This window comes from Pongo abelii, chromosome 3 (genome assembly GCF_028885655.2).
Source record: "Pongo abelii isolate AG06213 chromosome 3, NHGRI_mPonAbe1-v2.0_pri, whole genome shotgun sequence".
NCBI classification, from domain to species: domain Eukaryota; kingdom Metazoa; phylum Chordata; class Mammalia; order Primates; family Hominidae; genus Pongo; species Pongo abelii.
In genome coordinates, this window is record NC_071988.2 from 12,904,956 (window position 1) to 12,931,003 (window position 26,048).

The window sequence follows — 26,048 nt, forward strand, 5'->3', positions numbered from 1 at the left end:
CTTCCTACATTCCAAGGTAGATTGCTTTAACATTCCATAAGGAGGGGTAATAGATTCCTGGGGTCCTATCTCTCATGCCTTTTGGTCTTTCCTAATCGTCCTATCTCTCATGCCTTTTGGTCTTTCCTAATCTTCTATAGTACAGGAATAAGTAAGGGAGTTAATCTATGATTGGAGAAGCAGAAGTTGCAGCTGTATGCTACACATGACCCAGGCCACATAGCCACATTCCTCTCAAGGCTCAAAATAATATAAAGTTCCACCAGGTTTAGGTTTAAATTCTTTAATTTCACGGAAGGGAGGATCACAAGATCAAGGAAGAAAGGCAGGGTGTGAAAAAATAAAGTAGCTTTTGGCTGTATTTTACTTTGACTGGATTTTAAAAATTGTATATATATATGCAGGTGTGTGTGTGTGTGTGTATGTGTGTGTATTTTGGGTTTATTGAAGTATATAAACTTGCTGAGTTACAAACATCAAACGATTTTTTCCCTAGTCCATGTTCCCAATAATGCTGTATTAAATCTCTCATTCATAGTGTAGCAGATTTCATAATTTCCCATTCCCCTTGGTTGCACAAGTTCTTCTGGCTTAAGAGACCAGTCTCATCTTTTCCTGTCACTCCAGTGCCATCTGGGCTTGAGGCTTGGGGGAGGTGGTTGGGAGCGACCTTATCTGCTCTTTACCCTTCCTCCTGTATCCTTTCTCTGGGAACAGTCCTCCTCGCCCCCTCATATAGAGATAGGTGCTGCAGTGTGTGGGTGAGTGGAGGAGAAAGAGGCCAAGGACAGGCATTGCTTATTTAACTCATGGCAGGCGCAGTGCACTCTATTAGTGGTTTTCTTTCTCTGGCTCACACTGAAGGTCCTTACAGCCCTCTCTGGTAGGTTTCCATCTCTGTGGCTCCCTCATGGTCAGTGCTTGGTCATTTTTCTGAGCCCCCTCCCAACTGCAGAAAGAAGATGTAACTCCAGATCCCAACCCTCTCTCAGATGCCTCCTTGTGGTTCATTCTCAGCCTCCTGCTGCTTGGGTCCTCCTCCTAGGCAGCCCACATGCTTGTGTGAGTCTTTTCTTCAGTGTCCACTTGACCTCCAGAAGGTGGCCGCCTCTGCCATGACAACTGAAGGAACAGGCTGCCCCATGGATGGTCTCCCTCTGCCCCGCTCTCTCAGTGAGGCTCTGTTTTCCTACTTAAGTAGGAACAGAGCAAATCAACGAGGCTACATTCTAATCAGGTGCTCAATGGGAATGAGAAATCAGCATTCCCTTCTTGAAAGTGTTCCCAATCTTTATGAATTATTATTTAGGAAGACCCTCTGTTTAGCTCTCAGATGTGCTCTAGACCAGCATTTCCACCCAGCAATCATAGATGGCCCCTTTCTCCAGTTTACTTTTACAGAATGTAAGGTGGTGGTTGGTGGTGTTGCTGAATTACGGCTGCAGGTAGCAGTGAAGTTCAGCCACTTCTTTTTGAAAACCACTTTGTTGAGGTATGATTGACATGTAAAAGGCTGTACATATTTAATTTTTACAACTTGACGAGTTTGAGGATACATATACAGCTGTGAAACCATCACCGCCACTAAGGTAAAAGACTGACATATCCATCACCTCTCAAAGTTTCTTTTAGTTCTTTTTACTATAATAATAATTATTTTTTTGGTGGTAGAACACTTAAAGTAAGCCTACACTCTTAGCAAATTAAAAAAATATAATATTGTATTTTTAGCTATGGGTACTATGCTTTACATTAGATATCCAGAACTTATTTATCCTAAATAACAAAACTTTGTCCCTTTGACCAATGTCTCCCCATTCCTGCCTGCCCCTGCACCAGCCCTTGGCAACATCATCCTACTCTCTGCTTCTATGAATTTGGCTATTTTAAATTTCATGTTTAAGTGAGGTAATGCATTATTTGTCTTCCTATGCCTGACTTATGTCACTTAGCATAATCTCCTACAGTTCCATACGTGTTGTCACAGATGGCAGGATTTCCTTCTTTGTTAAGACTGAGAAATAGTCCATTGCATGTATACACCACAATTTCTTTATCCATTCATCCCTCAGTCGGCATAGAGTTTTCATATCTCAGCTATTATGAATAATGCTGCAATGAACATGGGAGTACTGGTATCTTTTCAAGATACTGATTTTGATTTCTTTAGATACATATGCAGAAGTAGGATTGCTGGATTATATCCCTCATGGAAAGACTCAAGGAAGGTGTTTGGCTTTATTTAGAATGTATAGCACTTAATGCCTCTTTGTTCACAGTTTCATTTGTTAATTCTGGAATAACAGAAAAATTCCCACTTTCTTTTTATATACTTACAACACACACACACATACATACCACACCCATACCCCATGGGTGAGAGAGAGAAAGTGTAGCAGGGGCTTTGCTGAAATATTAACAGTGGCTGCCATTGGGCTGTAAGATTAGAAACTGTTTTTCCCGTCTTCTCTGTGCTTTACTGCTCGCTTCACCTTTTCTCCAACAAAAGTGCACCCAGTGTATCTCTCTTAAAATAAGAAGATGAAGTACAATAAACATGATTTTAAAACTGCAGCACCATTCCACTGATAGAACAGATGTGAGAGGCAGGGGCTTGGGTTTTCTGACCTCCCAGGGCTCTCTGCAGGCTCATGATTTTATGAAACATCAGCTGTTCTGAATTCCTGCAGCACCTGCCACAACAAAAGGAGGCCTTTTGCTGAGCATACTAATGCAGTTGCACACGCCTTCATAGAACAAAGAAATCAAAATGAAGAGTTCATTAAGCATCCTTTGGACGCTGTCCATTCTAACCTGGCCTGAGCCCTCCAGGGGAGGTAGAAATCCACCTGCAAGGGAAGATGTCCTATGTCGAGAGAGTCCCCACCACCTCCCTTTTGTGCTCTCTGGTGATCTCCTGCCTCCTCTTTCTGGTCCTTTGCCTCCCATTTGGCTCACACCTCAGCTACTGCCTCATCTGCAGACCCCTCTGGCATCTGCTCCTCTAGCTATGTCTCTGAATTCTCTCATGGACCCAACTTTGCCCCCACACTTTACAGCTGTGCCTGAAAGACAGGTTGGCTTCCCAGGAGGCAAAAGCTGCAATGAACAGGCTGCCCCTCAATCCTATTAGCTTCTTCCTCTCTGCTTTCTCATACACCTGGCTGGTTTTTTGTAGTCTTCAGGATTAGCAACCCTTCCCTTGGCTTTGCTAAGAGATGCCATGCTGATGTCCATTTCTTCATAGCACAGCATCCTTTCAAGGTTTAGGTGACTTCTGCCCATCCTCTCCATGGGAGGGATGCTGAGGATGAAGAGTATGTTCCTCTTCCTACCCCCTCACTCACTCTGTCTCAAGGAGGGAGGGATTGCCAGTCGGATTGATCCAGACTTAGCACTTTCTGGGACATGTTTATTCGTGAGTGAGTTCACTGCGCTTTATTTTTTAATTTTAATTTTTTTTTTTTTTGAGACAGAGTTTCGCTCTTGTTGCCCAGGCTGGAGTGCAATGGCATGATCTCAGCTTACCACAACCTCTGCCTCCTGGGGTTCAAGCAATTCTCCTGCCTCAGCCTCCCAAGTGGCTGTGATTACAGGCATGTGCCACCAAGCCTGGCTAATTTTTGTAATTTTAGTAGAGATGGGGTTTCTCCATGTTGGTCAGGCTGCTCTCGAACTCCCGACCTCAGGTGATCCACCCACCTCGGCCCCCCGAAGTGCTGGGATTACAGGCATGAGCCACCATGCCCGGCCTTCACTGTACTTTAAAAGCAGGACTCTAATCTTCACTTCTTCTTGTGCTTGAACATAATCGGCTCTCTTTCATCTTTTTCACTGACTTAGTAAACATTTAATACTGAGGATTCCATCCATCCTCAGTGTAAGTCAGTGCCCACTGAACTCCCTCTTGAGTGGGGTGAAGCAGGTTTGTCATTCTCACCTGTACAGTTTCCTGGCTCAGTGAACCAAGTTGTGCTGTCGACTGGTTATGTATCTTTCTTCTCCAGCATGCCTAAGCTTGCTCCTCGCAGGGCTTTAAACCTAAGCCATGCTCTTGAATCCAACTTTGATTAGGGATCTACAGTGGAACTGTCACAAGCCCAAAAACCTATAAACTAAGCAGTAGATTTCCATTTGACCATTGTTCGTTGGGTGTAAATATCAAGTGGAGGTGAGGAGGGAGGCTGGACGTTACTCTGTCGATGCTGGGGATTGAACAGACAATCTGTGGGAAATTTGGTGCCCTTCTATGGCTTGGCTTTGGAATAAGCTTCCATTTATTCCACTGGGTTACATTCTCCCATTGGTCCACATTAAGGTGCTGCTGTAGGAACTTGAAGCTTTTGCAATAGTGTGGATGGAATTCTCATGCTTCTCTTTCATCCAGAACCAGCCTCCTTCCTGACCTGGGATTATGCAAAGAGAGATAATATGCAAATGAGATCATATATTCCATTTCTTTTTGGGCCAGTTGGATTTAACCTAGTGCATGTTATACCAATAAGCACCACTAAGTCTTTGCATAATCCCTCTTCCTCCTGATGGAATCTATGATCTATGATCTCATTGGTACTAACTCTGACAAGCCTAGGATATTCTGGGGGAAACTGGTAGAAATTACAGAAGACTGAAAACTTAATGACCTGCCCTTCCCACCCTCCAACCTCTTCTCTCTAGGGGAAAATAATTCAAATTGTTGTGGGAACTTCAACCCTTTTTTTCCAGTGTCTCATAGGAGGGGACCGGGCAGAATATCATGATCACTTTGCTTTAAGGAAGTAATTCTTTACCAATGTAAGCATAATGGTTTAGTGAAGTAGAACTACCGGTTTAAGGAAGGGGGAGTATAGCATAGTGATTAAGAACATGGACTTTGCATTCAGATAAATTAGGGCTGAAACGTGGCTTGATTAATAACTAGCTGTGAAACCTTGGACAAGTTACTTAATCTCTTTCAGTATTGTGAATATTCTTTTTTAGAGGTAAAGGAGGGATAATTATAACTAACTCATAGAGTCATTATAAGAATTAAATGAGATAATGTAAGTTCTTCAGCACAGGCCCTGACACATGGTAAGCTCCCAATATATGGTAGCTACAATACTGTCTCATCATTGTACCATAAACACATTCTGTCTCCTAATGTGATGGGTTAAAATGGAGCAGGAAGAACTAGGGCAAGCAAGGACAATGGATCACAGTCAGGTGTCAACCCCGGGTAGGGCCTGGGTGAAGACCTAGGGTCAAAGAGGGGAGGACGTTCAGGACACAATGAACTATTCTCAGAGATATATCTGCATCTTCCCTAAACTCACCAAAGCGCCTTGTTCAGGGGCTGGGTGGGGATACACTTGGATACTGGAAAAGGCAATAGATTTCATTTGAGAAATGGGTTTCCATTGCTGCCTTTTGTCTAATTTGCTGGGTTCCTGTGGCAGATTGCAAAGGTGGTTTCAATTCTTAATTTCTTTAGCCTTGTCTCTGCTATGTGACTTTGCAGATCTTCATGCTAAAGATGGACTCTTTTACCCATGTCTTGAATCTGGGCTGGCTCTGTGACTTGTTTCATCAAGTGTATCAGAAGTAATGGTTTCCTAGTTCCAAGTCTAGACTTCAAGAGGCCCATGTGTTTCTATTACACTTACTCTCTGTCTCTCCATCCTGGCCGTAAGAACATGCTGGGCTGTAGCTTGCTGAAGGATGAGAAACACATGGAGCAGAGCTGAGTCATCCCACTGGACCCAGCAGAAGCCTGAACTGATCAGTGGACTGCGAGCCATTTCTGAGCTATTTGGGTGATGAACACAGATGAGCAGAGCCAACCAGCCTGACATCCTCGATGCATGAACAATAAAGGCTTATTGTTGCATGAGGTTTTGTGTGGTTCATCTTATGTAGCATTGCCATGAAGACAGATAACTGAACAGTTGCAATATAACTTCATTTTACTTATCATTTTGAATTCACTCATTCATTCAACAGGCATCAAGTATCTATCATGTATCAACGCCGGGCTAAGCATTGTTGGGGAAACATTGTTTGGTGATAGCAAACAATAATAACAAAGGAGACAAACAACTGTCTCGTTTATTCACCAATATATCCTTCTGACCTAATAGAGTAAGTTGGCACTTAGTAGATGTTCAATAAACATTTTCTCTCTTATGAAGACATAATGATGCAATAAACATATGTTGTTGTATGTGAGTGTAGTATGTGTGTGTCTCTGTTCCAGATAACTAATTAAATATGTCATTAAAATATCAGGCCCATTTTTCTTGCTGTCTTCTGGAATGGCAGAAATAATTTCCTATTCTTTTCTCCTCTGTCTTTTTTTTTTTCTTTTTCTTTCCCCTCCTACAATGTCAGCAGCAGAAACTGCAGTGTGCTGTTAAACTTACCTCTATAATAGAATGTAGATGTATAAATCAAAACAGCTTCTAACGGGTTGTCTGCAGTAATAAATGCTACGGAGGCTGCCCAACTGGCAGTGTAAGAGAGATTATACAAACTGCTGCCTGGAGAAAACACAGCATCATGAATAAACTCAGCCTTGAATTATTTATATATTTTAGGCGTTTTTTTTCTCTCCTCAATCCGCAAGGCCTGGGAATGATTTTCACTGGGAGCTGAGTGTCTGAATTTGGCTGTAAAAGGAAAACAGTTGCGGTATGTCTTAGTCCAAGTTTCAGGGTGAAGATAGCATCATGTTACATGAGGAGTCAGCAAGGCTGGCAGGGCAGTGCAGTGCAGTGAGAAGATACTGCTTAGAGCTCAGAAGAGGACAGTTTGAATCCTAGGAAGTTGTGTCTCCAGGGGCTTGTGGGCTTTGTGGACAACCTTGGACCCACACAATTGGATGGAGAGCCCCAGGGCCCACCTCCAGCACTTCTACCAGAGGATGCTGCATCATTCTCTTTTATGAAGTAGATTGCAATCTAAGTTTTTGTTGTGGAAAAAATGGTTTTATTATAAAAGGAAAAGTTTGGAAATCAATGGCGTGACTAATCTTTGAGACTCTATACAAGTGAGCTTCACCTCCTTCTGCCAACTAGAGACTCTGGGGACCCTTTAAAAACTGTTAATGCCAGGATCCTAATCTTTATCAATTAAATCAGAATTTCTGGAGATGGGGGTGGACATCAGGATTTTAAAATGTATCCAGGTGACTCTGATGTGCAGCCAGGGTTGAGAACCTCTACTTCACACCCTTCATTCATCTAACAGGACAAATATTGAGCACCTGCCATCAGCCAGGTGTTCAGCAGAGGACGGAGGATAAAGTGAAGAATGGGACAGGCCCAATCCTTGCCTTCATGGATTTCTCCATTTAAGTAAACACACAGCTGAAATTTGGAGGGATATATCCTGATACGGGAATATACAATACTATGACAGTAATAGCAGGATTGATAATAGCCATTGTGATAATGTTTATTGCTGGGAGAATGTTGTTTTAGTCTTTTTAAAGACTCACGCATTGTGCTAAATGATTTGTATGAAGTATCTTATTGGACTCTCATTCCAAGTCTGTAGTTAGGTATAGTTACTATCTTTGTTTTACAAATAAAGTACATGAGGCCCAGAGAGAGTAACTTGCCCAAGTTTATATAGCCCATAAAAGTGGAGTCTGGGGGAAGGGGTGCCCTGCCCAGACTTGGCAAATCAGGATGATGTCTCTGTACTTCTTGACTCTTTGAGTACACTTTGGAGCTGCAGAGATTGGGGAGCTGAGTGGATGTCAGAGTATATGTTGTAGAAGAGAAGCTGATGTTTTTCAAAGCATTGCATCAGCATAAAGCAAGGCCTTGCATGCATACATGTGTGCACACACACTCACAAAGTATTACTGGCAGAAAAGATTATGAGATAACACTTTTATTTTACAAGTGAGCAAACAGAAGCAGAGAGAGCTGATGGCACAGGCACAGCTTTGCCATGCTGGAGATGAGATCCAATTCTTCTGATTTCTTCTTTGAGGGTTCTTTAACTCACCCCGCTGTGACTCAGCTTTCACAGGGTGCTCTTCTGGCTTACAATCCCAAGATTCGAGGGAAATTCCACCCGATTTCACCAAATACATTTTCATCTGACATTGCATAACGAAGTCACCTGAGCTTGCAGTGATTCACTCTGCAAGTACCTTGATTCACCCAGCCCACACCTCAAATTTTTGATGCCCCATTTCTTCCCATAAGCAGGCATTGTGCCTTCAGTAGGTGGTGGAGAACTTGTCATGAGAATGCTATAATCCTTTCCACATGTTTGAAATTGGTACTTTTCTAAGTTCCTTAGCAACCATTGTCTCATACAATCTTTCCTAGAGTCCCATCAGTAGGCAGGAAAGTTGCCATTATCAACCCATTTGGGAGGTGAACTTACTTGGGTTTAGAAATGACCTGCCTCATGCTCCTCCTGGGAAGTTGATGTTATTTTTATGGTAACAGGATGATGGTCACTACTAAGGAACTCCAGCCACATCCTCACTCGCCCTCACACAATGTCTTCACAATCCCATCTGCATTTGCTCCAGCTGTGTTTCCACCAGCAACCTCAGTGCTGGTTCCTCCTTGCTGAGTCATTTAGGCTGACTCATCTTCTGGACTCCAGAGATTCCCTAACTGCATGCTTCAGTTAGGGAAAGGTATGTTTATGTGTGTGTGTGTGTATGTATGTGTGTGTGCATGCATGTGCATGTGTGAGGTGGTCCTTATTAAAGTCTTATCAGAACACTTCAGAATATTTGAACTGGCCACGACCCGATTGCTTACTGATATCTGAGTGTCCCTTTTCCAAGATAGAAATGTAGTTCCTTGCTCTTTTCCAAATCTGATTTGCAATAGCTGCTGCTCCTATAGATCCAGTCATTTTCCCCTTTTTTCTCTCTTTTCATTCATTGATTCCTTCTTCTTCTAACCATCACCAACAGTTTAGCCAAGATAATGTAAACATTTCTCTAGAGTCTGGCCCAGTCAATTCTCTTAGAGGCTCATATTGTCCTTAAAATCTAAACGATGCAATGAAAGAGAACTTTGTTTCTGAGCAGTTCCTTGAAGACTACTGCTTGAAGACTTCATCCAAGTTGAACCTTTGGAGAACCAAACTGCTCTCTTGAGACCCTTTCCCTCTCTTCAGCAAAATCAGAAGCTCCCATTGCTAGAGTCAGGATGGGTACAGCAGCCATTCTACTCAGCAGATCTCATGCTTAGTAGGATGACGGCCAAGAGCTAATCAGAGGGAATTTGGGGACTTGGACTTGGGCCAAATGGGGGCTTTCAAGTAGCCCTGTTGGGAAGAAAACATACATACCAGGCTGTGTAGAGAGTCAGCAAATAGTTCCTCAGAGACCCAAGGTCAATGCTGGGTCCAAAGAGATTGCAAGGAGTGAGGCTGATTGGCAGCAATTGTCACGGAACTAGGCAGGTTTGAAAAATACTCTGTTCCTTTTATTCTGTCCCGTTAAACTGAAAGCATTTTTAAGCTTGTGGTTTTGAACAGCACATCTGGCATGATTAAAACCTAGTCATTGTATGAATGGGCTTGTTTGGAGGATTTAACCCTCAATGAATATTATCTGATGGGAAAGTCAGGGAAAGCTTCTCTCTGTGTCTTCAAAGACTTTGGTAGAAAGAGAAAGGAGCAGACAACCTTTGAGTTTTCAGATCCTGGGAGGACCCTTTCTGTCTCCAACCCTCCCATCCCCAGATTTTTTTTAAGGACAAAAAGGGGCTCTTCCTCTATCATGAGGCTTCTAGTCTAGGGGGACAGGGCCCTCAGAAGGCAAGCCCCTGAGAACAGTCCCCTTTTTGGTGGGGAGGAGAGGTGTTGAAACTCCCTAACACTTACACGTGATGATTTTCCCTTCTCCTGGGAAGCACGTGAGATTAACTGATGATGTTTTAATATATATATTTTTACAGAAACATTTAGGGAGAAAGCTGCTGCTTAGTGTTCTACATGAGGAAATTGAGATGTACTCATAATTTCTGCCTTTCTTTTCTCTCATCTATTACTTGGAACAGAAACCCTGTGGGGCTGCAGAGCTTTAGCCAAACTCACCAGCAATCTCTCCATGGTGTGCCCTTAAATTCTGAAACCCAGAACTGTTGGCATGACTGAAAAGTCTCATCTTCAGACAGAGAACTGGGAGTAGTATAAATAATAACTGGGTGCTTTTTCAGCTCTTTTGAAAGAGAATAAGGGGTGTTAAACCCTCTCTGTGGGTGCCCTGAAATTTCATTTTGCTGTGCCGAGAAAGGAATAAAGTGCTGTATTCATTTTCAAGAGCTTCCTTAACAAATTATCATAAACTGAGTGATTAAAAAAACAGAAATGTACTCTGTTACAGTTATGAAGGCCAAAAGCCCCAAATCAAAGTATCAGCAGGATCATGCTTCTCCAGAAACTCTAAAGAAGGGTCCCTCCATGCCTCCCTTCTGGCTTCTGGTGGTTGCCACCTATCCTTGGCATCTCCTGGCTCCTGCACGTGCTACTTCCGTCTCTGCCTCCATCACCATGTGGAGTTCTCTCCATGTGCCTCTGTTCAGTTGTGTCTAAATGTTCACCTTATGAGAACACCTGCTATGGTTCTTATAAGATTAGGGGTAGCCCCTAATCCAGTATGATCTCCTCTTAACTTTATTACATCTACAAAGACCCTATTTCCAAATAAGGTCACATTCACAGGTCCTGGGAGTTAATGGTCAAACATAACTGTTTAGGGGACATAATTGTAAGCATAACAAGTACACTCTGTGCTAGATAGGGGAAGCGGTCCATGATTTGGCAGGTCCTAGACAACTATGTCAATTGTGAACTCATTCAACATCATTCCAAAATGTATTTACCAAGTCCCAAATATTTCCCATGCATAGGCTGAGCCCAGGGACAGGGAATGCAGCCAGTTGTTCTCAGAGTCACTAGCTAGGATAATATCTGCTTGGAGAGCTGTTATAGGATGTATAAGTAAGAAAACTGACATAGAAAAAATGAGCCTAGTACACAGCACAGAGTAAGTATTCAACAACTGATAGCTGTTACAATAGGCGGGGTTCTGGCTACTTCATGATAATGATGACCATTAATAAACACTAAGTGACAGGTGATGCCAAACACTTTGTATCATCTCATCCCATTGCATCAGCAACTCCATCAGGTGTGTTTTCATCAGCTCTGTTCTCCAAATGATGACATTGAAGCTTAGAGAGGCTAAGGAACTTTCCCAGGTCACACAGTTGGTCACTTTCAGGACTAGGACTTTTCAGAATGCAGGTTAGTCTAACCATGCTATGCCAGTTCTTTCATTGTCTCTCAAAGGATGGTCCTGAGTCAATCAGTGGCAATTTCTAACCCCTTTCTTGAGGCTTAAATTTTACTTTACATGTTATTACAGTACAGGTCTTGCTTGGGCAGACCTGGAAAGCCGATGGCAAGCCTCAGCTGACCCCAGGGAGGCATGCCCCTGAAGCAGGCACTAGCTGTGAAACAAGCTCCTCCTTCTTGAATTTTGTGGAAGCTGATGTATCTGAGTGCCACTTTTTAATCAAGAAGACCGTCTATCTCCCGTTGTCATTTGATCTTTCTTGAAACAACAGCTACAAATCTCCAGGCAACACAGACATGACGCAGACAAAATGAAAACGGAGGAAGCAGCATCTTTCTCTCATTAATGGGAGAGGAGAAAAAGCACAGCTCTGCCTCAAGTGTTTTGGGAATGTGTTATTTTTAGAAAAGGACATTTTGTGATTTTAGTTGTTTGATTTCTGAGAAGGTTTTCTTTTTTAAAGAAATCAAAAGAAAATAGTAGATTGAGCAGTAACAATCAATCAGCAAAAGAATATTGCGCAAGGCATGGCGGTAGAGACAGAGAGGTTGTGAGGTTTTATTCCTGCTCTTTAGATGTTTAGAACCTAATAAGAAAGATTTTATACTGCTGTCTGTATAGAGCTCGGAAAATAAGGCAATCTGATCTATTGTGGTTCACAAAAGGGAGAATAATTGGAGAGGTAAAAATTGCGGAGCCCTGAAGAATGGATGGAGTTGTTTATTCATTTGTTGATTCAATGAATATGTGCTGAACACCTTCCCTGTGTATAGCAGGCACTGATAAAAAAAAGATGAATGAGACCTTGTCTCTAACCTTGAAAAGTTTATAGACCAGTGGCAGACAGAAAATTATACACCAAAAAACATGATGAAGTAAATGATGGAAATGTGAACAGATAACATGGGGCCATAGGGGAAGAAGAGGTGATCAATTCTAAATAGAAGAGAGAAAGAGAGCTGAAGACTTCATGGAAGAGAGATGGGTAGTTAAGGATGGAGATGAGTTGACCAGAAGGAAGAGCAGGAGAGGTAGTTGAGGCAGCACATGGGTGAGGCTCTGCTTACAGCTGGGAGTGGTGAGATCTTGCAGGTGTGGAAGGATTAAGCTTGCAAGGTGGCTGGGAACATCCATATTTGCAGGAAAAAGGGAAATTTTTAAAGCATTGGATGCAATGTGGCAACTTATCAAATCTTTGTTTTGGAAATGAAGGTCACACATTAGGGACCAGACCACTAAACAAACCAGTGTAATAAGTATCAAAAGGGAAGTAGTTTGGATTCCCATAGGAATTCAAAGAAAAACCACTTTATCCAGACTGGGCCTGTCTGCAGAAGACTTCTTGGAAGAAACGACATCAACAGGAATTAGCATGATGAAGGTGGGGGTGAGCGAGGGGAAGACAATTCTTCAAGAAAGACAGAGTAGATCTGGTGCATTGCAGACTGCTCAATTTGACTGGAAGATAAGGGGAGATGTGTGTGCAGTGAGGATGGGCACGAAGCAGGAGTGGGTGGATTTGTTCAAGCCCTGAAAGGCCTTCTCAATAGAGCATTGAGACTTGAAGGGCTTTCAGCACTGTGAGACCTGATCAGATTTGCCTTTTAGAAAGGGCATCTGGCTGCTGGGTGGGGAATATATAGGAAGGATGCAAACAAAGAGGAAGAGGAACCTATCAAGAGGATGTTTTGTATGAATCAAGGGGAGCTTAGAACAGAGTAGAGACAGTAGAATTGGAGAAAATTAAAAGTGCATTAAATGAGCACTTATTTAGGAGGTGAGAAGAGAGGATTTGGTGAGTGAATGGCCTAGAATTCTGTGGGGAGATAGAAGGCTAGCGATGGAGAATAAAAATGGAAAACTGGGAGAATAGTGAAGACAGTCACAGAGATATAGGACACAGGAGGAGGAACTGCCTGGGATAAAGCAGACTACATTATGGAAGACAGGTAAGGACACAGCTTATGTTGCCTGGGTGTGTGGGGAGTTTAGGGTGCGAGGAAGTGAGTGAAGAAGGAGCAATTGGAATGTCAATTTAGCAAACATTAATTGAGCTATTACTGTGCCTCAGGCCCTGGGCTATATACTGGGACCAAACCCCATGTGTAGAATATTTTCAAGGAATTCCAAAGTCTAGTGAGAGATGAAAGAGGGTGAATAGATAATTTCAGGATGATGTGTCCATGTGGCAATAGACATATGCACAAGGTTCTAGAAGAAGATTACTTAATTGGGCAAATATTGGTGGGCACCTACTCTATGCCAGGATGGTGCTAGGTGCAGTGGACTTGGCAGCAAGCGAGTCTAATAAGAGCCTTTCTTTCAAATAGGTAGCATTTTACTGGGGGACCTAATAAACAAATTAGAATAGACAGAGATTTGGGTAAGTTCCAATGTGCTAGTTTGGGTTCTGGGAGATCAGAAGTAAGATACAGATTGGTGAGGGAACATGTGGAAGATGCTGAAGGAGCCTGGAGGAGCCACCAGACTTCAATGCTGGTCTGACTCCGTGGTGCAGGGAGGGAAAGTAGGAAGGTTGCGTGGGAGAAGTCTCAGACAGCTGTGCAGTCAATGGAAGTTTCAGTGAAGACAATTGTGGGTCCCCAACCAAAGTTGCCCGTCAAAGGAGTCCCATATCTTCCAGGAACAGGCTGCCTTTTTGTCCTGTCCTACTTAGCCATTGGGTGGGAGCATCTCATGGGAAGTATGGCTTTGGAGCATGTGAATGGGTGGATTACAGAGTGCAACAGCAAAAGCCTTTGAACAATTATGCTTTGGCATTTGGAAGGCTGCAAAGCATTTCCTGTAGCCACCGTAGGTATGGAGCAAGTAATCCAGTTGCCAAGAGAGGATAACCTGGGAGAGTGAGATTTACATGATCAGGGATGGATGATCTCTCTGAGGAGATGATGTTTGACCTAAGACCAGAGGATGAGAAAGATCCAACTATGTGAAAAACCTTGCAGAAGCTTCGTAAGTGGAGGGAACAGCAAATGCAAAGACCCTGTGGTGGTATCTGAGGGTTCCTCAGAAGTCCAGCATAATTTGAATGTAATCAAAAGAGGAAAAGAATTGCAGAAGATGTAGGCAGGACCAGACAGCCCAGGGTTTTGTAAATCATTGAGAGGAGTTTAGCTTTTATTCTGACTCCACAGAGTGGGGAATTTAAGTGGGCAGTGATAGATCTGACTTCTATTTAAGAAGACCACTGTGACTACTGTGTGCCTATATGGTTTTCAGGAGTGGAGAGGAGTTAAATGGTAACAGATGATGGTGATGTGCACAGTCAAGGCACCCTGGCCCAGTCTGGGGTTACAGGGGGTTGCTGGTGTGGTGAGAAAAAGCTTCATGGAAGAGAGGGCATGTGAGCTGGTTCTTAAATGGATAAAGTCTTAGAGCAAATTGCAGAAAGGAGGTGACATTTGAGGTGAACTTCACTGGCTCTGTGAAGGGAGGAGCAATCTTGTAGCACTTCTCAAAATCACTAAAACGCAGAGCCAAAGCAGTCTTTAATTTAGTGCCTTTTATAGGAGAGAATATGGTTCAGGAGTAACCAAGGACATTTACAGGTGAAAAGTACTTAAATCAAAGCGACAGCATAGTTAGGGAAAGGAGACCAACCATTTCTTTTTTTTATGGCAGAGAACATTAACTGAATACATCAGAGACCCTGATCATGTCAGAGACTGAAGCAGAGAAACAGAGAACACTCATCTTCCTTCTCAACCTGGCTCTGGATGCCAACTGGCAATGCTGTGAACCAGTTTGTGCTTGGAGGGCTCAGAGGAAGTCAGTTTTGGAAGGCATTGGAAGCTGGTTTTTCAGAACCTACTCTTTGCTACCCCTTTCTATGTTGAAAATAAAAATGTAAAGCCTAATTCACAGTCACAACAATGACACCAAGAAATAAATCACAGACCAGAGTCCAAACATCTGGTCACGTTGCTCATCTACCATCTGGTGGGTCTCCTCTCAACTCTGTATTCTGACTGTCAGTCATCTCCCTTCTTCTCTGTCTTCACTGGCACTATTCTAGGTTTATAGTTTTGAAATAGATTTCTAATTGGTTGCCCTGCCTCCAGACTCTTGTACTGTATACAGGTCCAGTGACAAAATGATGGTTTGTTTTACAGTCCACAGATACATTTTACTTATTTTTTTAATGTCCATAACACTCTTTGGAATAAGATTTAAAAATTGAAAAATGAGATGATTTTACATAAAAATCCATATTTCCTGTTTATGCTAAAAAATTGAATGATCTGACCTCACTGGTCCACATCGAGCAACAACTGGGTAAATCTTGCCGTTTTGGTTTTTTTTTTCTTTTTAACTCGGGTGTCGGATTTTTGTCCAGTTCGTCACAATCTCTCCTCCTTACTATTGTTTTAAACCCTTCTTTTTTGTTACCTGTCTGAGCCTAGGAGATATTTGAACTTAAAGACATTACTTCAATGCTTTATACAGACTCATTTTTCTGAAACACGAATTTGATCATGTCACACTCTTGTTTAAAAACCTTCGCCAGCCCGCTTGCCTGGTGGATAAAGTTCAAACACTTGACCCTAGCATAGAAGGGCCTCCATAACCTAATCTCTTCTCTGTGGCTCTTCCTAGCTCACACTCTGCCCAGAAGCCATGCTGAAAGGCGGTGCTCTGTTGTACCCCTCTGTCCTCCGCCTGCTGTAATGTCCTAGTTTTAGCTGAATATCTTTTCCTCAATTTTTCATCAGGTAAATGTCTTCTCCTTAGTATCAGCTCATACATTAAAAAAGTCCTTCTCGAACTTTTGCGCTTTCATTACCTGCTTCTTCTTCACTTTCTTAGGACCTTGGACCCTCCTCTATTGCAATGGTATTGCCAAGCCAATTCTTTCTCCTTCTTCAGACTGTACAACCCTTAGGGCTCTGAGCCATCTTTGCCTTTGGGAATTTATTGCAGAGTAGGTGAATGGTGTTCACTGAATAAATGTTTCAGATTGGAATATTTGATCTTTCATTTCCTTACCTATAGGATGGAACCGTAATACCTTCTGTTCACATACAGGAGAATCATTGTGGGGATCAAATGACATAATGTCTTTTGTAAAAATGTTAACAAAGCACTTGGAAACTGCAAAGTAATATATGAGTAGATGGAATTAATAGAGAAAATGTTGTGTTCTCAACTTGCTTAAAATAATTTAACTGTGTTATTTCTAGCAAGAACAGTGATCTTGAAGGCAGGGTTATAGTTTCTGTTTATAGTTCCAATTTTATTGCCAATTAGTTGGATGACTTAGGGAAAGTAATTTTGCCTATCTAGACCTCAGTTTCCACAGCTGAGCTCTGGAAATTTTAAGGTATTTGTTATTTCTTTCATTTTTTTCTCCAGTCTTCCTAGAAGTAAAACATTTTTCTTGTTTTCAAAGACTTTCATTCTTCCACATTTGATATGGTATATTAAACATAATACAATAATGAATATGCAGCCATTCGTTTTTTTCATTAAATATACAAATAATTGACAATAGCTATTGTGTGGTGCTGATTACTAACATTTTCTTAACCTGGAGTTATTTTCATTATTTAATCAACATTAACAAATGAAGGCTTCAGAGCTCAGAATTAAAAGATCTTAGCAGCTATATTACAATGCTTCACTCAATCTTATCTAGTCTCTTGCTCTAAACCCACATGGCAACCTCATCTTTCTTCCCATAACACTCTAAAGTCACTAATGTGATTGATAGTTTTGGGTAGAGGAGTTTAGAGTGGGGAGAATGTGGAGGAAATGAGGACTTCAGTTGGAGGGAATAAAAGCTCTATCCTTTCCTTGTTTTCTAATTGCAGCTTATAAAGTTGATTCACTGACTGCTGGTTTGAAATGGTGTCTGCTAACAGTCGCTGGTACAGCCTCTCTGTAATGTGAGGTAAAATACCTATAAAAGCTTAGAAGAAGATGTAAACTCAAAACACAGCCATAAACTTGGACTGACAATTCCCTGAAGACTGGATCTGGGAGGACTTTTTGCCAACAGTAATGCCAATGAAACTTAAAAGAAGAGAACATTCTATGGGTGTGGGTGTGATACTGAGGAAATGCTCTGTAGGCAAGAGGTAAGAAGGACTATTATTTTCGTTGTTCATCTCCTGGATGGGGATCCCCTGGATGATGGGTCCCCTCAATTGTGTATACCTGAATGGATTCTCTGGTGAAAATTGATGACCACCCAGAACTTTAGTATGTGCCTTTATTTTTGTAAATACCTTATCTGCAGATACAATGGATTAAGGTTTAAAATGAGACCATACTGGGTAGGCTAGACCCTGAATCTAACGAAAGCATCTTTATAAGGGACAGAAAGACACATGCAGTGAGTTACAGACAGAGTATGTTTCAGGCCACATGAAGACAGAAGCAGAAATTGGAGTGGTGGGGCCACAAGCCAAAGAATGTCAGGAGCCAACAAAAGCTCAAAGAGGCAAGGAAGGACTCTGTTGTAGAGACTTCAGAGACAGCATGCACCTGCTGGCACTTTATTTTGGACTGACATCCAGAACTGTGAGAGGATATATTTTTGCTGTATTATGGGCAACCCTAGGAAACTAATACAATGGAAAACTCAAGTTTATGCCAAGTGTTGGAAATGGAAATGCCTAAGGTAATGAAAATGAGTGGGTTGACCAGGGAGGCACAGAGGCGAAGTTGAGAGGGCACGTGGTCTATGAAGACACATCCAATTGTTGTCTTCTAAGAATGCAGACATGGACTTGCCAAATATTTTTACAGTTCAGAAGAAGCTAGAAATTTGGGTTTCATTTGTGTTATTTGTTTTTTAACATTGCCCTAATTTTATTTCAAACATGGTACTAACCGTGTCAAACATGTTTGAGAAAGTTATGGGTAGCCAGTATGGTGCCTCTTGTCTGGGTCTGTATTAGTTTGTTCTCATGCTGCTGATAATGACATACCCATGACTGGGTAATTTATGAAGGAAAGAGGTTTAATGGACTCAGTTTCACATGGCTGGGGAAGCCTCACAATCATGGTGGAAGATGAAGGAAGAGCAAAGGGACATCTTATATGGCCCCAGGCAAAAGAGTGTGTACAGGGGAACTCCCTTTATAAAACCATCAGATCTCGTGACACTTATTCACTGTCACAAGAACAGCATAGGAAAGACCTGCCCCCATGAATCAATTACCTCCCACCGGGTCCCTCCCACGACATGTGAAACTATGGAGCTACACAATTCAAGATGAGATTTGGGTGGGGACACAGTCAAACCATATCAGGGTCCCTTTTAGCCATCCTTGTCCTGTGCATTTTCCCCATTTTATAAGAGGCAGAATTGTGTTCCTCTCGTCTTCCATTGTTTATTTTCCAGCCTCAGAGAAGATCTTGCTCGAAAGACCACAGGACAGGGTTGGAAGGCAGGAGCAGGAGGGTTTTTGTGGCAGTGATGCATAGCATAATTGCGTGATGGTTATTTCCACTCATTAACTGTCTGTCTTATCAGAAATCCAGGAAGAAGTTGGACAGAATTCTATTTTAGTCTACCAGAGCCATGGTTAGTAAAGCCTGCTGGAATGTGGAGCTGATCTAGGAGCTGTGGGCATTCAGCTGGTGAGTTATGAAATGGGAAAAATTCCCTTATCCCCCTAGCAGGGTGCGTGATGGGGGAGTGACTCATTTCTTTGGTGCCTGCAGCTCAAACCTCTAGAGGGAGTATGCAGACGGGCAGATCGTGGGGATCATGGACTCCAACCCCACAGCAGTGTCTAGGGTTGGGTGTTTACAGCTCTGGAAGCCCCAGTGTGTTACAGTGTGCTCTTTCAGCTTAGATATCTGCAGGCGGCTTGTGTTAATCAGCGATTTCAATCAGACCCTCTGCCTTATCACAAGGACATAGGGCTTTCTGTATCCCGGGGTTCTTGCAATAGTGTACCGGAAAAATCAGATCACACGTTGGCATGGAGAATGAGTGCAAGGTTTTATTGAGTGGTAGAAGTAGCTCTCAGCAGATGGATGGCGAGCATGAGAGGGATGGAGTGGGAAAGTGGTCTTCCCTTGGGTCAGGCTGCTCTGTGGCTGGGCTGTCCTCCAACTGTCCTCAGCCAAATTCCACATCATCCCACCATCAATGGCCTGCCAGTGTCTGTTGGTGTGTTCTTCTGCCTGTGTGTTTCTCTTGACATCCACACACTTGTGTGTATGCCTGCTAGGGTCTTGAGGGTTATATAGGCACAGAATAGGGGGCATGGTGGGCCAGAGAGGTCTTGGAAAATGCAACATTTGGATCTGAAAACAGGAGTGCCTGTCCTCACCTAGGTTCGTGAGACTCAGACAATTTACTTCCTGATTACTGATTGGGGGTGAGTGGGAGAAGGGAAAGTATCTGAGGACATATTCTACATTATCAAAATTGATTACAAATGAAGAGGCCAAGAATGGGAAAGGCAGGGCCTGAAGAGCCTGGTGAATCCTTCTTCACTCAAATTGGACTCCACTCTCAGGATTTCAGTCATGGTGCAGTTGTGTATCCAAGGGCAAAGCTTGGCCTTGATGTGATACCCTCATTGGTTTTGCTCTTACTCCAATTTTCAGGGGAATGTGTTTCCAGAATCCTTTATTCCACCTTTCATGTGAAAATTGTGTCCATGATTACAAATGGCTGATGCATGTGGGGCTTAATGCCTAGGTGATGGGTTGATAGGTGCAGCAAACCACCATGGCACACGTTTACCTGTGTTGAGCCCTCACTGGGGACCCCACCCTTCTCTACCCAGCATTTTCTGCCCCCCTCCCATATCTGTTACACCTTGAAACAGAAGATTTGACCAGAAGGAAGTAGGGTCAAGGAACATTCATCCTTGAGGTCTTCTGGTAAACACTAGACTTTGATACATTTTATTTTATTTGGGGATGAGAAAACTACAAAACACGAAGAATATGAGCCTCAACAAGGACAGCAATCACAGTGGAGAAATATTGAGCACTGGTTATCCAAAATTATTGTGAAAGCTCCCAGCAAGATCAAATCCTTGACACCCATCTGCTGAAGGAAATAGATTTTTGTTTTAAGGAAATTATTTGGAGTCCTGAGATTCAAGGACAAACCTTGCATCTCATCTCTTTTGGATTTCTGTTGGAAATAGGACAAATGTTTCAAAGAAAGAACAAAATGTCATGTAAAAAGAACTGGATGAGGTAAGGAAGAATTTATAGGCAGCCAAAAGTGCAACAGCAGAATTACATTAGCATTAACAAGCAGTGGAAAACTTAATTGAGATTATGGAAAATCATATTGTATTATAAGGGACAAATTTTAGAACTCTCCTAGAAATTATAGGACAGAGATGAAAATGATGAGAGAGCATGTGTTTGCTTAAAAAGTCTGAGATAGTAGCTTTAACTTAAGAATTATAAGTCTTTCTACTTGAGAGAGAAAAGACAAATAAAAAATACTTTCAAAAAATTCCTACTTATAAAAACCAATGTATAAATGTTAAAATTGGTTCTTTAAGTTACAAGTAATGTTAGTAAAACAAGCAGCAAAAAAACCCCAAAAAGATTACTGCAATATGCAATTGCATGTAATTTTTCTTTATTTTTAATTATAAAAATTATAAAATATTCAAACACCTCAAATGGGTATAATGTAAATAATAAAAACTTCTATTTGCTTCTCCTCTTCTGTTCTCCAGAGGTAAGGGTGTTAGTAGTTTGCTGAAAAGCCTTTCAGATCTTCACTCTGCATATACCAGCTCCTACAAATATTCATTAGTTTTTTGAACAAGATTATCACAGTAAACTTTCTGCACCTAGCTTTTTTTTTTTTCCATTTAGCAATATATTGCAGATGTTTCTTCTTATTAGAACATGAGACTCTAGTTAATATTTGAAATTGTTGAAGGGATTTTTTGTATAGATGCACTGTAATTTATCCAACTCAGTAAATGTTTCCTTTTTATTTCTCAACTATAAAACTGGTACTGTGAATACTCTTATCTTTGGACGCTATTTGTAAATAGTTTTTGCTAGGCTGTTTACAGAATACATTTTTTTGTTGTAAAATTACTCTGGTGAAAACTTTGACCAAAATATAAAGACAAAGGAATCCTACAAGGATACATGCAGGCACGAAATGAAACAAACAAAACTAAACCCTCAGACCGGTTGTTTACAAAGGAACAGAAATCAGGAAGGCTTTGGGATTTCCTTCTGCAGCACTGAATGCCAAAGCATCTTTGAATAGAATTGCATCTGCAGAATTTTTAAGTGGAAAAGCAATATTGTGCACCAAGAATTTTGTTCTCCTCCAAGTAGTCTTTTGTATGAAAAAGTCATTCCCTGATAAACTGAGACTCAGACAATTTATTTCCTGATTACTGATTGGGGGTAAGTCGGAGAAGGGAAAGTATCTGAGGACATAGTCTACATTACCAAAATTGATTACAAATGAAGAGGCCAAGAATGGGAAAGGCAGGGCCTGAAGAGCCTAGTGGATCTCCCTTCACTCAAGTTGGACTCCACTCTCAGGATTTCAGTTATGGTGCAGTTGTGTATCCAAGGGCAAAGCTTGGCCTTGATGTGATACCCTCATTGGTTTTGCTCTTCCTCCAACTTTCAGGGAATGTGTTTCCAGAATCCTTTATTCCACCTTTCTTGTGAAAATTGTGTCCATAATTACAAATGGCTGATGCATGTGGGGCTTAATGCCTAGGTGATGGGTTGATAGGTGCAGCAAACCACCATGGCACACGTTTACCTGTGTGACAAACCTGCAGGCTCTGCACATGTATCCTGGAACTTAAAGTTAAATTAAAAAAAAAAAAGAAAGAAATTGTGTCCATGATTGATGACCATTTTAAACAATAATTCCTACTATTCTGTTCAAGTACTTGATAAAGATTGCTAAAATACTGAAATGTTTAAAACACCACTGAGAAAATTAATAGCAAAACAATCCATTTCTTCTCTATAAAGTGGAGCTGCAGAGAGTGACATATGACCATTTTCAATGCCACAGAACTCAAATAATAATTTTCTGCATCTTTAAAATTTATATTAAAATCAGAAAAAGCCCAAGTTTTTGGAAAGAAATAAACCACCCACTGGCAGATATTATCTGTCATTAAGCCACTCCATTTTATCTTTCATCTAGGAATTATGAACATGTCTGAGTTCTTTACACTTAAAAGCAGTATGCATGTCATTATTTCAAGCACATTAAAATGCATAGAAAAAGTGGAGGACATAAACAAAAGTAGTTATTTCTGGTTATCATTAGTTATATACTTTATTATATATGATACATTATAATTATATATGATTGATTATATTGATCATTGTTTTTATAAAGTTAAATTGTATCTTACGTATTCTTTGTGTTTTTTTATTTTTTAAATTTTCTACAGAAAGAAATTTGCTCTGCTTAATGAAAAGTAAGTGGACAGTATTAAAAATAGCTAATTTAATTTAACATACCATAATATTGCAATGAAAAATATACACATCATTCAGATAGAAGAAAGTATTCTAAAATATTAACAGTAGTTATCTGGATAGTAAAAGTTGGGTTTTTTGGTCTTTTTTTTCATATATTATAAAGAGCTTTCCTTTTTTTTTTCGTTTTGAGACAGGGTCTTACTCTGTCACCCAGGCTAGAGTACAGTGTGTGATCATGGCTCACTGCAGCCCTGAACCTCCCAGACCCAAGCAATCCTCCCACTTTAGCCTTTAGAGTAGCTGGGACTATAGGCAAGTGCCACTCATTCAGCTATTTTTTTTTTTTTTTTTTTTTTTTTTTTTTTTGTGGAGACAGGGTCTCATAATGTTCGGATCCAGGGTAGTCTCGAACTCCTGGGCTCAAGCAATCTTCCCACCTAGGTCTCCCAAATTGCTGGGATTATAGGCATGAGCTACCATGCCCAGCCAGCCTTATTATTTTCAATTATGGAAAACAATTTAAAATTCTAGGTATAAAGAGTGCATTTAACAAAAATTCTCATAACCTATTGTGTGAAAGGAACTCTGTGGTTAGACAGATAAATGAGACATGCCACCTTATTCCAGGAGTTTCCATTCTCATGGGCTACTATTTCCTTAATTGTCCATATAAAAATAAAGTAAAAGAGAAGTCACTGTTTATTGACAGAGAAAGTTCATATGATGGGCTTTTTGGTTAATTTTGGTCAACTTGGTGAATTGGCTTAGAATAATTTTTGGTTTGTTAAACATATCTTTGTGAGAAGCGTGATGAAGTTCAAAAAGCATGATCTATTGAATCAGAGCCATTTGGATTTAAACTCTCCTTCATTGCAAGTTTGCTTCATGAACCCAGGTGTTAAAATATCTGGGCTGCAGTTTCTCTGTTTTAAAAATGTGAACGCTTATATTGAACTGGCTAAGTCATTGGGAATGAAGTATGGAAAACTGCATATCACAGTGATTATGTAGGGGTCCCTGATGTATGGGAAATTCTTCTCTCTTTGCCTTTTTCTGCAGGATTTAAAATTTACATTAAAAAGCTAGTGCCTCATATTTGAAGCACTACTTTAAAGGTTGTAACCCAATTTCACACAGCCTATCCTTATTTCTCACTAAAGCCTACAGGTATCAAGAACCATGTCCGGGGCTCTGATGGGATCAAATAGCAGCCCAGCAGGCTGCAGGGTGTGCTCCCAAGTGGGGTGACCAGCAGGCTCATTTTCAGGGTTCACAGTGGCATGTTGAACTTTGGACAGAGCCAGGTTGGGCTTGATGGCCAAGGGTCAGCCAGGGGGCAGAGTAGAGTAGCTTGAATTTTCCAAAAGTTAGAAGGGACCTCAGATTTGCTGAATGACTTATCTATGCTGCTGTCATGTTGAGAGATTTTTCTGTATTGTCTCTGTAAATTCTCATAATTGTCCCGCGATCTGAACAATACTTCCATTCACAACTGAGAAAGCAGAGACCCAGAGGGAGTGAACTTGTTCAGGACAACTCTGATGGGAAATGAAGGGGCTGAAATTTTAACTGAAGCACATCTGACTCTATACCATCCTTTTCCAGGTACAGAGTGGTATCGTGGTCCCTTTTGGAATGGCAGTCATCAAGTAACTGGATTTGTAGGGGCAGGGTTTAGTCTCCATAGAGAGGAACTTGACACAGTTAAGTGGGTTTTCAGGACTTGAGTTCCAATGGACCTCAGGTCTATTCATTGTGACAGATGCCAAATCCTACAACTAAGTATGTGCAAAGGGGCCACTGAGAAAGACTTCGGCTTAATAGCTCCCAGCAACTCAGATCAGCCAGTTAGTCACTCTCCTAGTGACTGCCAGACCAAATGTAGACTCTACCTGCTGAGAAGCTCTAAAATTCACAGGCACTGCAGAATCTTGATTGCAGAATTGCTAATACCTACAGCTCTGAAGGGCTGGGACAAGCAGAGCTATAATTAAAGTAACTAGAAAAGGAAGTGTTCCCATTCCATTGAGGAGGAAAATTGCAACTCAAAGATGCTCTGGAGAGGCAACTCAAGAACAGTAAAGTCAAGCAGTCCTGATTTTTCTTTGGACTTTGATATCTGCTATTTTTTTTTACTTCTCCCTGCTTTTGCTGTTGATGATTATTTGACCAATGAGTGCAGATGCTTACTTGCTCAAAAAATGTTATATGAACTTATTGCCAGATATTCTCTTATGCTCTGGGGATTCAACTGTAAATATAGCTGACAAAAGTTGCACCTTCATGGAGCTTACATTCTAAAGGAGAAAGACAAAATAAAATATATAATGGAATGTGTATAGTAGAAGGTAATAATTGCTATAAGGAAAAATAAAAAGGGAGGGATGAGGGGATGGCCTCAATGACAAGATGGCATTTGAAGAAAGACCCTATAGAGGTAAGGGAGCCAGCCATGTGGATTTCATGGGGAGAAATGTTCCAGGCACAGGAACAGCCAATTTAAGAGACCTGAGATGGAAGCATGCAGGAGAGTTTCTGCAATAGCAAGAGGCCATTGTGGCAGGAAGAATGCGAGAAGAGGATGTTGCAGAGGTAGCAGGGTGACAGGTCCTGTATGTCTTTATGGTTCATTTTAAGGACTTTGGTTTTTATTCTGGGTGAGATGGAGACCACAGGAGGCTCTTGAGAAAGACATTGATAAGATCAGACTCACATGTTAATAGGGTCACTCTAGCAGGTGCTCATGTAGGCTTTTGTGGGGCTATCTTTATTAGACATTGCTTTGGGAAAACTCTCAGACCAAATTTTTCCTCTGCTCTCACACCACCACCACCACAATAAACAACGCAGAAGAAGACTTTTGTGACCAAATGTGTGGGGATTTCTCCCCACACACTAAGCAGCAGACACCAACTGGGTGGCATTCTCCCTGGAGGCATTCTACCTGGAGATAGTATCAGATTCCACAGGTTGAGGCTTCAGTCTCCAAGACTGACCTCTGATATCCCCAGATACCAGTAACAAGTCCAGGCCTATGGAACTCCTGACTGATTGGCCTCAAGGTGGGGTTCCCAGGACCCCATCTTCGAGTTCAATTAATTTGCTGGAGTAGCTCACAGAACTCAGGGAAAACACATGCCTGCTTTACTGTTTTTTTATAAAGGATATTGCAAAGGACACAGATGAAGAGATAAATAGGGCGAGGTATGGGGGAAGGGATGTGGAGTTTCTATACCCTCCCTGGGTGCACCACCCTCTAGGAACCTCCATGTGGTCAGCTATCTGGCAGCTC

The 26,048-nt window shown here is 41.5% G+C and overlaps 1 long non-coding RNA gene across 1 annotated transcript in view; it reads left to right on the forward strand.

Moving 5' to 3' along the window:
• The first annotated feature begins 8,462 nt into the window (after positions 1-8,462).
• Positions 8,463-26,048, forward strand: part of LOC112133080 (uncharacterized) — an 82,018-nt gene continuing 64,432 nt past the window's right edge. Inside the window, exons 1-3 of the long non-coding RNA XR_002914742.3 lie at positions 8,463-8,644; positions 17,155-17,421; positions 18,825-18,931. This is a non-coding gene — a long non-coding RNA (uncharacterized LOC112133080). The remainder of the gene's footprint in view (positions 8,645-17,154; positions 17,422-18,824; positions 18,932-26,048) is intronic.